Source organism: Anomaloglossus baeobatrachus, chromosome 7 (assembly GCF_048569485.1).
Source record: "Anomaloglossus baeobatrachus isolate aAnoBae1 chromosome 7, aAnoBae1.hap1, whole genome shotgun sequence".
In the NCBI taxonomy this organism is placed as follows: domain Eukaryota; kingdom Metazoa; phylum Chordata; class Amphibia; order Anura; family Aromobatidae; genus Anomaloglossus; species Anomaloglossus baeobatrachus.
Window position 1 is genome coordinate 225758308 of NC_134359.1, and position 8526 is coordinate 225766833.

Sequence of the window (8526 nt, forward strand, 5' to 3'; positions counted from 1 at the left end):
AGACCCCCGGGTCCGGAGACCCTCGAGCCACCCCCTTAGGAGGTCCAGATCCGAGCAGCGGCGGCTGCTGGCTCGGGGTCGGTACACTAGACATATATTACCTGCAAAAAACTGCACATGAAGACTAAATAATCTATAAAATAGATTTTCATTAAATAATCATAAAAACAACATATAAATGGTGGGTAGGATATCACACAGTGTGGTATCAGATTGGGGGTACCAGCACAGGTACTGGTATTGAAAAACTAAAGTGCATACATAGTGCAGCAGTAGAAATCCATAGGATGTATAACCATGTTACATACTAATAGAATTTGGTAAATGTACTGTTCAGGCATCATGGCACAGCTATTCCGAATAGTAGTAACTACTTCCCTTAGGAAAGGCAGCACACTGAAACGCGCGTTGGGAGTCGTTTTTGGTTATTTCGTCTCATGCACAATTTTTTGTAGGTAATATTCATCTCTACCAATGTAGATGGCAATGACAGCAACTCTGAGGTCATCAAAACAAAATGTTCCTAATGGTGAGGCAACTGACAGCCACACATTTAGTACATTTTATACTATGGGCACAACAAGTTAAAGGAGATGATGAAGGAGAAAATTAGGGTTCACAGTGTTTTTTAAAAAAATAAGCATAAATCACAACACCGACCACCCCCCTCCCATTCCGCCACTACCTGAAAATATTTTTCACTACCAATCACTGGCCCACCTCAACCAGTGATTGGCTAAGTAGCATTTCTTAACATTTTCTGTGTCAAGATTGGACCAGGAAGTAGAGATTGTCAGGGAACCCAGGTGACGTTAGAATGAGAGTGGTGGGAATCAATGAGGTGAGTATTGATGAGATGGCATTTCCTACAGTTTCTTAAGAAAACTAAAATAAATCATTTGCAACTGACCATACATTTTACAATGCAATACAAAGCAACCATTTAAATAGAATAGTATCCTGATATCTTTATAATATAGAGGAATATGCAGCTGGATGGATGAACGCAGCATTCTGCAAACAAGAATACTTCTCATGTAACACCATTCCAAAACAAAGAATGTAACCTATGACATGTAGCCATTCTAAAGAGCTGTCAGATGAATACCATGCTTCGGTTTACACTGGTATTTTCCAGAAAAAGTGTTCTTTGTAGTAAAGGGAAAAGTAAAACAGTCAGCAACACTATATTTATACAAGGGCAGTTAAGTAGAGTATATCTTTCATTACCTTAACCCATTTAGGACCACCCTATTTAGAGATTTTTTAATTTCTTCTTTACTATATATATATTTTAAAGCTATTTTAACTCCTTCCCACCATGGCAAATTTTCACTTTTGCATTTTTGTTATTTCCTCCTTCCTTATTTCTTATCCAAGAAAACCGGTCCGATTATGCTGATCACAGTATGATCACATTTTGTTCAGTATGATCTGATTTTCTTGGTTGTGGAGAAGATGGAAAAAAATAAATTATCCATGTTCTTCATTCTGTCAGTCCGTGAAAATCAGACATCACCCAGATGTTATCTGAGTGTGGTCCAATTTTTTCCATGGACCCATTGAGTTGCATGACCAAGTGCAATCTGATTTATGGGTGAAAATTGTTCATGGTGTGACTGTTATGACTATTCTGTTATCACCGAATCTGCCTGAGGAAGAAACCGGACATGTGCATTGCCCAATAGAATAACATTGCTCCTAGTGTGATCTAATGTTTTGTATGATCGCACTTGGACCGAAGATATAGTCATGTGAGCATAGCCTAATGTTATGCTCACCGGGCGAGCCGTGATTTTAGTAAACCTAAACTCACTTGGACGTAACACACAGAAACCCGGAGGGGCTTGTCTACGGACTTTAGCCTGGTTTCTCCAGAGCCCCTAATGGTGGAGGTGTTACGTTGCAGGGATTGGTCCGGGTGCTACTCGGGAGACTGGTGTTGTGTCGGGTCGCCCCAGGGGTACGAGAGCAACAGTCACTGGAGGTAGATGAAAACGGCAGCAAGTATAGAGGCTCTGTCCGGGATGGATGCATGGACAGATGGATGGCAGCAGCTGGTGACGATACTTAGTGGCAGCAGCACCAGGTAGATATAATGGCAGCAGCACTCTGTAAAACGGACAGGTATAAGCAACAGAACTAGCACAACTTAAACAGCAGCCACACAGTGCTAGTGAACCTGATTAGAACAATGAGTCTAGGTGTAACTCATTGCCCAGGCTCTCCAATGCCAGAGTAGCCTTAAATACCTACGGCCTCCCAGCTGACCTGGGAGGTACTTCTGAGTGAGAAGGACGCTGGCCCTTTAAGAAAGGGGGCGTGGCTGCAGGCCTGCCCTACGGGCAGGTGCCTGGACGCTCCTAGGAGTACATACACTCCATGGAGCTGCAGCATGGGACAAAGAAGGGACAACAGCAGCAGGACACCTGGACAGGGGAGGGAACCGACGACCACGCTAGGGGAGAGGAGCAAGATAAAGCGAGGTCACCGGCATGGGTGTTACACCTAACAGTCATAACTTTTTTATTTTTCTGTTAACAGCCATATAATTGCTTGCTTTTTGTTGGGTGAATTGTAGTGTTCAGTGACGCCATTTATTTTACCGTATAATGTACTGAAATAACGGGGAAAAAAATTCCAAATGCAATGTAATGGTGGAAAAACACAACTGACTTTTAGGTTTCGTTTTTCATGACATTTACTGTGTGACAAAAACTCACCTTTAATTATCCAAGTCACTACAACTACACTGATACTAAACTGAGACCTTTAGGGTGAGTGCCCATGATCGGTGTTGTCAGCGTTTTGGACACAGTGTGTTTTCCCTGCGTCCAAAACAAGGCATTGTACAGTACAAGCACAGTGGATGAGATTTATAGAATCTCCTGCCCACTGTGCTGGTTTTTTCCGCAGTGTAAACTGACCTGAAGTGCAGCTTCCCGAGCCGCAGCATGTCAATTTATTGCTGCAGAGATCTGAGAGTTCTCTACAGGGAGACCAGAGAGAAAGTCTGCAGAGGCTGGAACCTTGATTGTGAGCACGGGCTGCTGCGGAGAGGACTCGCGACTTTGCAGGACAGGACACGCTGCGTCCAGGACACAGCATGTCCTTTTGGTGTGCACATACCCTTACTTTGCCATCGATGGAGCTTTGATGGCTTGCTTTCTGCATGGTAAGCTATACTTAATACCATTTTCTACATACAATATTCTCATTGAATTTTTGGGGAGAGGTGTGGCCATGAAAAATTGCAATTCTGGCATGTCATTTATTTATTTTACTTTGGTCTTTTGCGAATGTGGCGATACTGAATATGTTTATTTTATTTATTTATTTTTAAAGAGGAAAAAAGGGGGATTTTTATCTTTTCTTACTACACTTGATTTTTAGTTTGCATAGGTGACTTGAACTTGTGATCGCTTTGATACCTGTATACTGCAATAACACGTAGTCACCTCATTATCACGTCGTCAAAGGTAGGAAGCAATGGTTGACTAATCTGATGTCCAAGCAGGATCACAGGCCTCAAATGTCACTGTCAGACCAACTGCACTATAGAATGCTAACAATGAATTTATGGGAACTCTTGTATTGCGTTACTGCTATAGGAATATTTGAAAACGAGATACTTAGCTTATATATTGGCCAATGCATGTGAGCCCGATACCCATGACAAGGTGTTCTCTTATGTATCAGAACCCTAACTTGAAATAGCGGAATTTCAAGTTAGGGTCCCAGTATATAAGAGATCACCTTATCATGGTTACCGGGCTCACATGCATTGACCAATTTCAAATATTCCTATAGCAATAATGCAATACCAGAGTTCCCTTATTCATTGTTAGCATTCTAGAGTGCAGCTGTATGTATTTTGTCAGACTGACTGGCTGTCAGCAGCATGTACATGGTTGAACAGCAGTAATCAGAGCTAGTCCCAAATCACTGCTGACTGAAGTGAATGCCGGCTTTATACCACAACTAGCACCCACCATGTGTGGTGTGGTCTCATCTCCTGGGATTGCTCCATATAGCTGCACCCAACATAACATAGACTATTCTAGCTTACAAAACAAAAAAATAATCAGCAGCTCCTAACAGAATACAGCAAGTTTAAACAGGTGAATGACTGCATAATATACAAACAAAAGAATACAGCAGCACTCTGTAAATGCTAAGAAATAAGCAAACATTGAATACATGAAATCTGGTCTGCGTTAGAGCTAAAAGGAAAATAATTTTAAAATGAATGTACTTAGTGCACCAATTGGCCAATACAAGAGAACCCACCAGCCACGACAAGGTGTACCGTTCTTTGGTAGGGTCCTAGACCTAATATTTATCAAATATGCCTCTTCCAGGCTAAAGGCTTACAAACTTAAAGGGCAAGTGGGCTATTATGTCCTTTCAAAAAGAGGTTATCTCTTATCTCTATCTGCTTGTCACAGCAGAGGACTAAGAGCTGCATAATGCCTATGGTTTTCTACAGCATTATTTTCTCTTAGTACAGTATATAAAACCAGAGGGGCAGTCTAATAGACAGGTGCCCATGCCAGATCTGAATGCTCTAGCTGATATAGAAAAGCTTTGACCCCTTCCCCACTAAGCGATAGGGCCACTTGGCTACTATAATCCAGTTTTCTTTGATAAATAATGACAGACTATTTTGTGTTGGACTACCAGATTTTAATAAGGGATATAGTTTGTGCCTTTAAAGCGCTTATAGGCTTAGTCTGCCATAGGCTTTCATAGGGCGGTTGACATCACGTTATAGCCACATGTCAGTGGCTCCATTGACGCTTCCATCTGAAGCCCTGAAAAACGTGATTCAGGTGGATCCGCCGACGGTCTTATTGATTTTAATGAAACAGCTTATGCGCTCTTTCACATAATTTCCTTCGCCTTTTTGAGGCAAACTCTAAATATATAAGAATGATTCTATTATTATTCTCAGTGGCCAACATGAAAACTACAAGATTTCATTTTTTTTCTACTATTAAATACACAGTGGCATAAAAAAAATAGAATTTGGTTAAATACAAAACTTTTAAATAATTACACATTTTATAGATACCAATAAAAGTTAGATTTTATTCAGGGTCTTTAGTTAGGGTACACAAAATATAACACATTATTGCCAGTTTTGCAGAAAACTCAAGGTGCCCATACACTTTAGATATCCAGCAGCCTCCCTTAATGGGGAATGGGGCAAAGAACGGGATTAAAGACATATGCAATAATATTGTAATTTTTATTATTCATTGAATTCAATAGCAGGTATCTGGTTGCAGATCACTGTTTGTCCTGCAGTAATATAAACCTGCAAGTTCTCTATGCCACTGTTGAAATATACTTGAATCAAGCATACAGACAATCCATTGTTAAATAACATTGGGCTGATTTGGCTGGCAGCCTATGGTGTGTAGTTATTTCATTGGCATGCATGTATGTAATTCCTGTGCTCACCTCCACACATCTTAATATGGAAGAACCTTTTCTAAGGCTGGGTTCACATATTGCATGTTAATTATGTATTTTCATTTGTTGAATAGGCCTAAGATTCTAAAATAATGTAAGTAGGACCACATTTAGTATCCAGCATGCTCTACAGTAGTGATAGGTGGGTTGCGACTGATCCGAGGCATAGATCCAGCAGCTTGCTGTGACTGACGGGAGTCGGCACCCCAGTGTGAGCCATCAAATTCTCTTAATGGCTCTCACTGGGCGTAAAATTCCCGTCTTCAGAGGATGAAACCCTGCCCACCTGAACAAAACTCCACCCACTCAAAATTTTAATTGCCCGTGGTTTTGTCAGCAGGAGAACAGGGTTTTGATTGTGTTATTCTGGGGTGAACACATATTTAATAGGGATCCAATTAGGATCCAAAAGAACTCTTTTAATGAGCCGAAGGCAGCTGAGTCACCAAAAAAGCCAGACTTTCCATCAATACTCTACACCCTACCTAGGCAAAAGCCAAGGCAGCCCTTTAATTTTTTTTGTGTATTCCGCACCATGCCTTGTGTTTCACTTTCATCCTTGCAACACAGATACCAGTGAATGCAATGATGGAACAGGAAGCCTTCAACTCCTTCTTGAATCATTCATCCTATGCAAATGAGTTTCTTCTAATTGGGTTATGATGATGTCACCAAATTCTAATTTGGTCTCATCTGACCAGAGTACCTCCTTCTACATTCTAACTGTGTCCCTTACATGGCATGTGAAAGAATGTGATCTGGTCAGATGAGATCAAAATAGAACTTTTTAGGCTATATGCAAAACCCTGTGTGTGGCAGAAAGCTAACAGTACATCACCCTGAAAACACCATCCCCACCGTTACACATGGTGGTGGCAGCATCATGCTGTGGGGAGGCTTTTCTTCAGCAGCGAAAGGGAAGCTGGTCAGAGTGGTTTGGAAGATGGATGATGGAGCTAAATACAGGGCAATCATGGAGGAAAATCTCTTAAAGGCTACAGAAGACTTGAGACTGGGGCATAGGCTCACCTTCCAGCAAGACAACAACTCTCAAGCTACTGCCAGAGCTACAATGAATGGTTTAGATCAAAGCATATGCATGTATGTGAACGGACCAGTCACAGTCTAGACATAAATCCCATTGAGAATCTGTGTCAAGACTTGAAAATTGCTCTTCAGAGATGACGCCATCCAATCTCACTGAGCTACAGCTATTTTATAAAGAATGGTCAAAAAATTCAGCCTCTGGATGTGCAAAGCAGGTAGAGACAAACTGCAAAAGACTTGCAGCAGTAATTGCAGCGAAAGTTGGTCCTACAAAGTATTGACCCAGGGGGGCTGAACACAAATGCACATCACAATTTTCAGACTGATATTTTTAAGATATTTAAAAACAAACCAACTATGTATAGTTTACTTCACACTTCACACATACTTGCTACTTTGTGTTGGTATATCACATAAAACCCAATAAAATACATTTAAATTTTTTTGTGAAACATCAAAAACAGTGGAAAAGTTCACGTGGTATGAATATTTTTTCAAGACACTGAAAGTTCCATATCATCCTAACCAAGGTGGTAGTGGGGGGAACCTAGGCCCAGCATCCGCGTTACCAAGGAGGTGACACACTCTGGTGAACTGGACTTGACCTGGTTCCCCTGATCCCTGGTGAAGTGCCACTTCCATGTCATCTGGATACCGATGCAGTTGACACCTATGGCAGAGCAAAGAGCACTGGGATACACTGCGGGTATGGACAAAGGGGGCAAAAACTGGAAAGAATTGAGGACATGGGGTTGAGGACATTACCATATTTAGGCTTAGGCAGTGAAAAGGAAAGGCGAGTGCTGGAAATTGAGGAGCCAAAGATGTCTTGGAAAGTCTTTGTGGTGGTCTGAGCAAGATGGAAAAGATAGGAAACATGAACGACTCCAATGAAATAAGATGGCGGTGAGTCACTGGATTCTTCTGTACGGATTACTTTTTACAAAGCCTGAAGAGTCCCTGAGTAGCACTACCACTATATGGTCACTGTATGCCTGTAATATTGGTCTTTCTAGAGTGATTGTTATTCAGCAAGGTCATGGTGGTATCAGTCACAACTGAGCAGTAATAATATAATGATCATAGTATGGTGGATAGACCTTTATAACACAAGCAGATCAATACAGAAAAAACATTTGACAGTATTGGATATCTGTGGAGGTTCAAGAAAGGATACGCTCGACCTGACATGTTGCATCACCGTACAGTACATTATGTGCTGTCATATGCTATGCTGCAGGCTTATACAGACTTCCAAGTAAAAGGTGAAGGCAATATTTAAGAGATAATACACAATTTTGAAATTTTCTAAGCTACAGCTAGAGGGAAAAAATTAAGCATTGTCAATCAGTGATTTTGAGACAGAAATATGTCAAGATTCGTTGTCACTTCTACAGAAATGTAAAAAGGAGATTAGGTTTCTTACCCTGAGAGAAGCCCTTGTAAACCTTTCATTACATTTACTGACTAAGGGTTTGTCCACACGATCAGGGTTTGCAAAATTTTGGATGTAATGTGTTTTCGCTGAGTCCAATTTGTTTCTTCAGGGAGAAAAAAGACGAACTACGGTGCCACCTATTGGAAGTAGCAATCCTAGAAGTCAAAAGTAGCCCTCCAATGAGTCTTGTCGGATTTATGGCAGATCAGACCCTCAATTTTCAGACACGGTGTTTTGGGATGGTTGTCCCTCGTCAGTTCAAAGTATGAGATCTGATCTGGCTGTATGAGAGGCTAAGACATAGTCTAAAGGGAAAGCTATTCTCCTTACTGAGACTGACACACCATTCCAGCATGCCAGTGAGGAGACTTTTTAGCCTCAATGCTCCTCTGGGAAATATTCAAATTGTCTCTTCAAGGAGGAAGAAGATGAACACTGGTACCACCTATGGGAGATAGCAACCCTAGAAGTCAAAAGTGATCCTCCAACAAGTCTTGTCATATGACTTAGGATTTATGCCAGATCAGAACCTCAATTTGCAGACATTGTGTTTCAGGATGGTT